General features: G+C 51.1%; 1 protein-coding gene across 4 annotated transcripts in view; it reads right to left on the minus strand.

Annotated features, from left to right (window-relative positions):
- TMEM63C (transmembrane protein 63C) overlaps window positions 1–8209 on the minus strand; it is a 135115-nt gene that overhangs the window by 124382 nt on the left and 2524 nt on the right. The window lies entirely within an intron of this gene.

Genomic DNA, 8209 nt, shown 5'->3' on the forward strand with positions numbered 1-8209 from the left:
CCCAAATGCCCCCTTCTGGCCTCCTTGTGATGCCTGAAATCCCCACCACCAGTATCTCCTTAAAGACAGCACACACACCCCAGCCACAACGCCTCCTTTCAAATTCTGGGATCCGCTGGAACTGGCTTCTTTTTCTGCCTGATTGATAGAGAGCTGAGAGTTGGGCCAGATGCGGTCTGAATGGGGAACTGTAGATAGAGAGGAGGGGAGAGTGGTGTCCAAGACATGGGGAGATCTGAGGGGAAGGGGGGCCCTGCATGAGCGGTGGGAGGGGTGCCAGCCTGGGAACCTTCTCCACAGCATGGGCAGAACTAGGCCTTGGATGGGCAGGCATGGGGGTGGGGCTCACATGTTCCCTAAGCAGCATCTTGGAAAGATCACCACACGGTGAGTCCAAAGTGCCCAGTGGTTCCGGTCACTGCCATCCTCAGACATCGGACTCACTCTTTTCTTTTTTATAGTTAAATATGCAATGTTAATTTTTTACTGAAGTATAGTTGATTTACAATGTTTCAGGTGTACAGCAAAATGATTCAGTTGTACATATATACGTACATAGATATATATGTACATCTATGTATCTATAGATAGATATTTTTTTCAGATTCTTTCCCATTATAGCTTATTACAAGATATTGATCCCTGTGCTATGCAGTAGGTCCTCATTGTTTATCTATTTTATATAGCGTAGTATGTATCTGTTAATCCCAAATTTATCCATCTCCTCTACTTTCCACTTTGGTCATGATTAGTTTTTCTATGTCCGTGAGTCTGTTTCTGTTTTGTAAATAAGTTCATTTGTATCATTTTTTAAGATTCCATGTATAAGTGATATCATAGGATATTCGTCTTTCTCTGTCTGACTTACTTCGCTCAGTATGATAAACTCTAGGTCCATCTATGTTGCTGCAAATGGCATTATTTCCTTCTTTTTTATGGCTGAGTAATATTCCATAGCATATATGTGCCACATCTTCTTTATCTGTTCATCTGTCGATGGACACTTAGGTTGTTTCCATGTCTTGGCTATTGTAAATAGTGCTGCTATGAACACTGGGGTGAATGTATGTTTCTGAATTAGAGTTTTCACTGTTTCCCAATTATATGCCTAGGAGTGGAATTGCTTAAACGTTAGTTTTAGTTTTTTAAGGGACTTCCATACTGTTTTCGGCTGCACCAATTTCCATTCCCACCAACAGTGTAGGAGGCTTCCCTTTTCTTCACACCCTCTTTGGACTCACTCTTAGACTTATCAAGAAGTGGCCATTCTCGGCCCTCAGTGGGGCACACTGAATGAACCCCCCCAAAGGGGCAAGCACAGCTCTCCCTTGCCGCAGACTCCACCCCTCCCCACTGTGCAACACACAGGGCCCCTGGAGCCTTCTGAGTTCGTGACCCCTGAGAGGCTAAGCTTCAGGAGAGCTGGGTTCTAGTCCCGTCTGTGCCTTAGATAAGCTGTGAGACCTTCCACAAGCCACGGGGCTCAGTGTGGCAAACCTCTGCCTAGCATGTCGTGCACTGGACGGTGGGGGGCAAGGCAGGAAGAGCGCTTAGGGGAAAAAGCAGTGAGGAGTACGGTTTCAGAGGTGGGAAGAAAGGGGAGGCGAAATGCAATGAACTGGATTTTGATGGATTCCAAGCCAGCAGAGGTCAGCAGCAGCAGGAAAAGGGCTGTTCCTGCTTTTAATCAGACTTGTAAGGACTGCTCACATGGTCCAGGTGGAAAGAGCCCTGAGAGACCCGAGGAGGGAGCTGAGCAGGCGGCCAGTAGAGCGAGCAGCGAGGCCCGTCCACCTGAGCGCGCCTGGCTCCCTCGCACGTGCTGGGTAATTAATAAACAGAGCAGCAGGGGAGGGGGACGACGGCTCGCCGGAGAAAGGATTTAATTAGCAGCGCCTTCAGGAGAGAAAATTAAATTACAGGAAACAATGGTGGGACTCCGAGGAACACGAAACCCCTAAGCCGATTCCGCGGACCCGACCCCTGCGCGGCCCCGGGCCGCAATTCCACAGCCGGGGCCCCACCCCGTGGGACCAGGGCCGCGTGGGGCGGGGTCTCAGCCGGCTTGGCTGCGCTTCCCCGTCGCCCTTGGCACGCCTGGGACTCGCCAGGGCCCGCTGCCGTGGCTCGGCTCCGCCGTAAGGGGGCGCCAGCGCTCCGCAGGCCAAGGTGGGGCGCAGGAGAGGACCTCGGGCTAATCAAGCCCGGGTCTGGAGGGGCTGCTCGGTGTCTTGCCTCGAGGAACCACAAAGGGCTTCAAGGGACCAAGGGCGAGATCTAGGCCCAGACTCATGCTGCTTCTAGTGGTCTGATTCATCTACTCGTCAGAAAAGTGGGAAGAACCAGCCTGATCCAGAGAAATGACGCCAGGCAGTGCGAGGACAGGGCAGCCTTGTCCACACCCCGGCTCCTCCCCGGTGCATCACCTCCTGGGAGGTTCTTGGCGTTCACGACCTCGCTCTCATCCCTGCCGCCTCTCCGCAGGCACCACTGTGGCCTGGTGTCCCTCTACCCCACTCTCCCTCCTCCCCACAACCTGCTGGTATTTTACTAGTATAAACAATAGCAACCATTCTTGAACTCACGCTAGATCCAAGCCTTCTGGTGAGTGAGTACTTGGCCTAGGGGAAATCACTGAATCATGACCACAGCCCAGAGCTGCAGAAGAGGAAACTGGAGCTCAGAGAGGCCAAGGAAGTCACCCATGAACACACAGCTGTTAAGTGATAACGCTGACATCATACCCCATTGGTCTCTAAGCACTAGTCCGGCAGGGGAGCGCCCTTCTTGATCCCCAGTCCCTAGTACGGAGCTTCTCTCATATTAGGCACTCAGGAAGGATTTGTTGAACGAATGGCCGGTGTCTCCTTGTTTGTCGGAGGGTGCGCTAACGGCTGAGAGGCTGTGAGGCTGAGATGAAATGGCATGTGTGTACCTGGCACTCCACCTGGACCACTGTGAGCGTCTAGTAAAAGCTGGTGCCAGTGCTTGACAGTGTGCAGGAATCACCCGGGAACCTGGTAGAAGTGCAGATTCACAATCGGCTAGTCCTCCGATTCTGCATTTCTAACAAGCTCCAGGGGATGGCGACGCTACCGATCACACTGCACAGTGCAGGGCTAGTCCCTTCTCCTCCGCCCCTCCCTAAACCCAAGCCCACGATGGGGAGCCATTGCAGGAGCTCCCACTTTTGTCTGTACATTCGCAGTCCTCTGAGGAGCTTTAATTACTGATGGGGAAAGGGAAGGGGAGGTCCTACCTCCCAGAGAAGCTGACAGAATCGGTCTGGGGTGTGGCCTCGGGCATCGGGATTTTCAAGGGCTTCCGCTATGCAGCCAGGGCTAGACCCGCTGCCCTGGAGGTGCCTGCAGAGGGCAGTGACCAGAGCAAGAGGGTCTGAAGAAGTTCACCCCGTACAGGTGTGAGGACAGAATGTGCCGAGACTGGAGGCTGAGTCATCAGCTAGGGGTCTGGGCCACGTGTGAGATTAGGATCCTGGCTAGGGTGGGGCCTGCAATCAATACGGATTCCTCAATAGCTCCCCACCCCCTGGCTGTATAGGCATAAAGAGGGGTGAGGCCTAGGACAGGCTGGGAGAGCGTGCTTGCCAAGTGTGTGTGCTAAGGAGGGGCTCTGTTTTCGGTGCAGCCGGGGGTGGGAGGCCGGCAGGGAGCCGGGCTGATTGGCTGCTCACTGCCCGTTCAGGACTACGTGATAGGCTGACCCTGGATGCAGGCCAGCTCAGCTGGCTCCATCCTACCCCCTCGAGCTTCGAACTTCGTGCTTTACCTGCAGCAACGATCGTATGATTACCGCTTCTTGAGCACCCCCTCCCCCTCCCCACGTGGAGCCACTGCAGTAGACACTTCACACCTTACGGCACAGTAACCCTTCAGAGGAGATAGTAATCTAACAAACTTGGAAAGGAGGCCCAGGAAGGGTATGTAACTTGCCAGGATCACACAGAAACCAGATCCAAAGTTGTATTTCCATCTCACCATGATGCCTCTACTCAGACTCTTGTCTTTGGCTAAAATGCTGTTCCCCTTTCTCTCAGCTTATCTAAACTCCACCCAACGCCAAGGCTGAGCTCGAAGCTCAACTCGCCTTGTGTTCCTTTCGAGACCTTGGAGAGCTCCTACGACCCTGGTCTGTAGTTGACCTTGGGCACCAGCCACACTACCTCGCTGTTGCTACTCTCCCCGTGAGTCACATCTCCTGGCTCAGCTGTGAGGGCCCCAAGGCGGGAGACCACGTGTGTCTTTCTGTAGGACTTGGGTCTCAGGAACTGTTTGGTGCTGCCAGGGCTGGGCCTCGGGTGAGGCAAGCGAGGTGCCTACGGTGCAAAATTTAAAGAGGTGCCCAGGCTCGCTTGGGGTCTTGTAAATGCTTCTGCGGCAGCTGGGGGGAGGCTGAGGAAAGCAGACGCAGTTCTCTTGTGGGTGAGCCCAGAAGTCCGAAGGATAATCCACTTTCTAGAACTCTCTCCTAGTGTGCTGGGTGTTGGAGTGAACTTACCAACTAATTAATATACTGCGCCTCTATCAACACTTCTGTTCTCAGCTAGTGGTTTAACATAAAGGGCTCTTGCCCTAATCAAAGGATGCTAAAGCCAAAAATTATCAAAACATTAATCTTTGAAATAAAAGTAGAAGTGAGTAGGCCATATCACCTTGCCCAGGCTCACACACAGAACTCTGGATGTACAAGACCTGGTGAGACCCAAACCATCAAAGGGAAGACTGACTAACTGACGGTCATTGCTACCCTCCCACTAGAACAGAAGCAAGAAACATGTCTGTTTCATTCACCATTTCATACCCTACAACTAAGTCAGCACCTGGGACATAAATGTATTGACAATTTTACGTATTTGTTACTCCGAAGTTAACAATGGTAATGTCTTGGTCAGGTAAGCTTCAGGAAACATTAAAGCTTTCAGCAGTGGAAATGATCAGGGTTTGAGAGTAATACAAATCTTAGGGGGGTAGGGGGAGTGAAAAATCTGAGTAGTGAGGACCACGTTTGAGGATTTTTAAAGGTCCCCAAAGTGGGACCTACCATGGGGCTGACCTCTGCTGTCAGATGCCTGCTCACCTCTGAGTCTGTGGGTCCCAGAATGCTTGTTTCCCTCAATTAAAAAATCAGTGCAACAGATGGGCTTCCCTGGTGGCACAGTGGTTAAGAATCTGCCTGCCAGGGGCTTCCCTGGTGGTGCAGTGGTTGAGAATCCGCCTGCCAATGCACGGGACATGCGTTCAATCCCTGGTCCAGGAGGATCCCACATGCCGCGGAGCAACTAAGCCCATGTGCCACAACTACTGAACCCGCGTGCCACAACTACTGAAGCCCGCACGCCTAGGGCCCGTGCTCTGCAACAAGGGAAGCCACTGCAATGAGAAGCCCACACACTGCAACGAAGAGTAGCCCCCGCTCACCGCAGCTAGAGAAAGCCCGTGCGCAGCAACGAAGACCCAACACGGCCAAAAATAAATAAATAAAATTAATTAATTAAAAAAAAAAAAAAAAGAATCTGCCTGCCAATGCAGGGGACACGGGTTCGTGCCCTGGTCGGGGAAGATCCCACATGCCGTGGAGCGGCTGGGCCCATGAGCCATGGCCGCTGAGCCTGCGCCTCCGGAGCCTGTGCTCCGCGACGGGAGAGGCCACAACAGTGAGAGGCCCGCGTACCGAAAAAAAAAAAAAATCAGTGCAACAGAGACATTTACAGCTGGGTACATGCTCTCCCACGTTTCCCTATGCCCTGCAGTTGGCGGGGCCAGGAGGCCAGTCCTGTCACTGCGGCCGGACCTGACGAGTACAATTGGCAACTCTGGTAAGTGACTAGCTAGGGGCTTCGCAGAGTAACTGAGCCTGGAAAATGCTTCAAGAATGCAAGCAGCATAAACTTCCAAGTACATCTTGACTAGACAAGCATCGGCTTGAGGCTTTAAAAAAAGGCGTTCACCTTAAAGTTACCCCAGCGCCTCTGGCCTGCTGGATCTCCGGGACCATCAGTGAAAGCGCGCTCTCTAAACCAGGCCTGGGACTGCCCTGTCAGCTGCGGGCATCCTGGGCTGTTGGTTTTGGTGGTTCACTGCCCTTCCTCCGTGTTTTGCTTAAGTGAACACACACCTGCATTTCCCGAGCAGCCCAGTGACAGGCAAGAAGCCTTGCTGAAGAACAGAGGGGAGTCAGAATTAATCATTCTCTAGGGGGACCACCTGACCTCCAGAACCAGACTTTCCTGCACTTGTTAAATAGGAGGCAGGGCCTACTGAAGGTGCAGTTTTTTATTTGTGGGCATCTTTAAGCTTCTTCTCTTCCCCTGACTCTGGGGCGACTTATGAATTTGTATCGGGGTGAGCAGAAGAGATGGTGATTTCAGCCCAGCTCTCTGGAGGGGTATTATGGTTTTACTATGTGCGAGTGGGAGCAGCTCTGGGTTTTTCGACCAGGGCTCAGGAACTGCCGTGCTCTCGGCCCCAGACGGAGGATAGGCTCCAAGCCAAGCACTCCCACCTGCCCAGCCAGAGGCCAAAGGCTTGCGGGTGACCCTGGAGAACAGAGGCCCTGGCCCACCTCTGTTATACAGACATTTCCCAGAATTAGCGAGCACTCCTCCAAGGCCCCTGCAATTCCTGAGATAAAGTGAGGCTTTAGGAAGATTAAAGGCAGCTATTTTTACTCTCGCGCTCTCAAGCCACTCTGAAGGCCTCGCTCCAAACGCACATCATTCAACCTGACTTGGGCCCTCACGCGGGCTGGCCTCGGGATCCTACTTTCAGTTTTTATTCCCTTTCATTTCCTAACAGCTTCCACCCACTCACTGTGTTACTCCACAGGCTTTTCTCTTTCTTTCTCATCTCCTCCAGATGCTGTAATGTGAGGCAGGAACCACACAGACTGTTCTTTCAAGCAATTCTCTCATGCCTTGCATAACCATCCTTCAGAAAGAGAAACAGATAGGAAAGCCACGTGCCACAAGAACAAAGAGAGGAAAATGCCAGAGCGGTCACAGGAGTCCATGGACCCACAGAATATCTCCTTCCAGGAAACCAGTCAAAGGCTGGGTTGAGATTTACTCTCTTCCTATTAGTTGTCAGTGTGATTTTGGTAGAAAATACCGTTAATTGTTCCAAGCAAATGACAACCCTTAAGGGGTGGAAGGTCATCACTTGAATTCCATCGCTGGGCTTTCGTGCAGGAAGGCTGCCTTGCTCTGTGGAGCAATTTCACAGTACTTTAGAGACATCATTTTCTTGTACTTCACCATAATCCCAGGATGTCGAGTGGACAGCAAGGACTACTCCCCTTCTCTTATAATAAAGGGAACTGAGATAAAGCTTCTTTCTGCTGCCTCTTTCTCTTCAGCCACTCTGCTCGTGCTGTGTCGCCCAGGCAGACCTCTTCTCATCTCTTACCTCTCTCCCGGTGGGGATGAAAGATGATACCCAGAGCCTGGGACCAGAATAAAGTCCTTACAAAGTACCACCACATCTACATGGTCTATGGCTATTTACCATTAAAGTAACGTTAAACCAACCTAAGAGCCTCCTTAGAAAACACGCAGCAACATCTTCTCTGCCAAAAAGGAAGCTTCCTAGCACGGTGCACAGAGAAGAGCTGAGGCAGCATCACACAGATTCAGGGGAGGCAAAGGGAGTGGGCCAAGAGAAATATATTAAAAGGTTATGGGGAGAGAAATCTGGAACAAAATAAAAGCAAACTGACATATTCTCTAAAATATAAAAACCCATTATGTCCTTCATTTCAGATGAAAGAGCTATTGGCAGATGACTGACTAGGAAAGGACATAATTTGATTTAATCCCCAATTATTCTCCTTTGGGGCTAATGAGTCTTCACTCGAGGGCAGTCTCTTATATGGGAGTTAGTAAATCCATGTTAGCTGCAACCAGGTAATCAAAACCAATGCAGGCTGGCAAAATGCTTCTCCCAGAGTCACATGTAAGTTTAAAATCTGACAGAACACCTTAAAATCAACTAACCAGAGCACTAGGAACCTACTTTGTAGGCACCCAGGGTTTCTTTAAAATTTAATTGATTACCTACAGTCTCCGACTTAGGATTTTTTGACTTTACGATGGTGCGAAAGAGAGAGGCATTCTGCAGAAACCCTACTTTAAATTTTGAATTTTGATCTCTTCCCCGGCCTAGTGATGTGCAGGTAGGATCCCCTCGTGATG

The sequence above is a fragment of the Pseudorca crassidens genome, chromosome 1 (assembly GCF_039906515.1).
Source record: "Pseudorca crassidens isolate mPseCra1 chromosome 1, mPseCra1.hap1, whole genome shotgun sequence".
In the NCBI taxonomy this organism is placed as follows: domain Eukaryota; kingdom Metazoa; phylum Chordata; class Mammalia; order Artiodactyla; family Delphinidae; genus Pseudorca; species Pseudorca crassidens.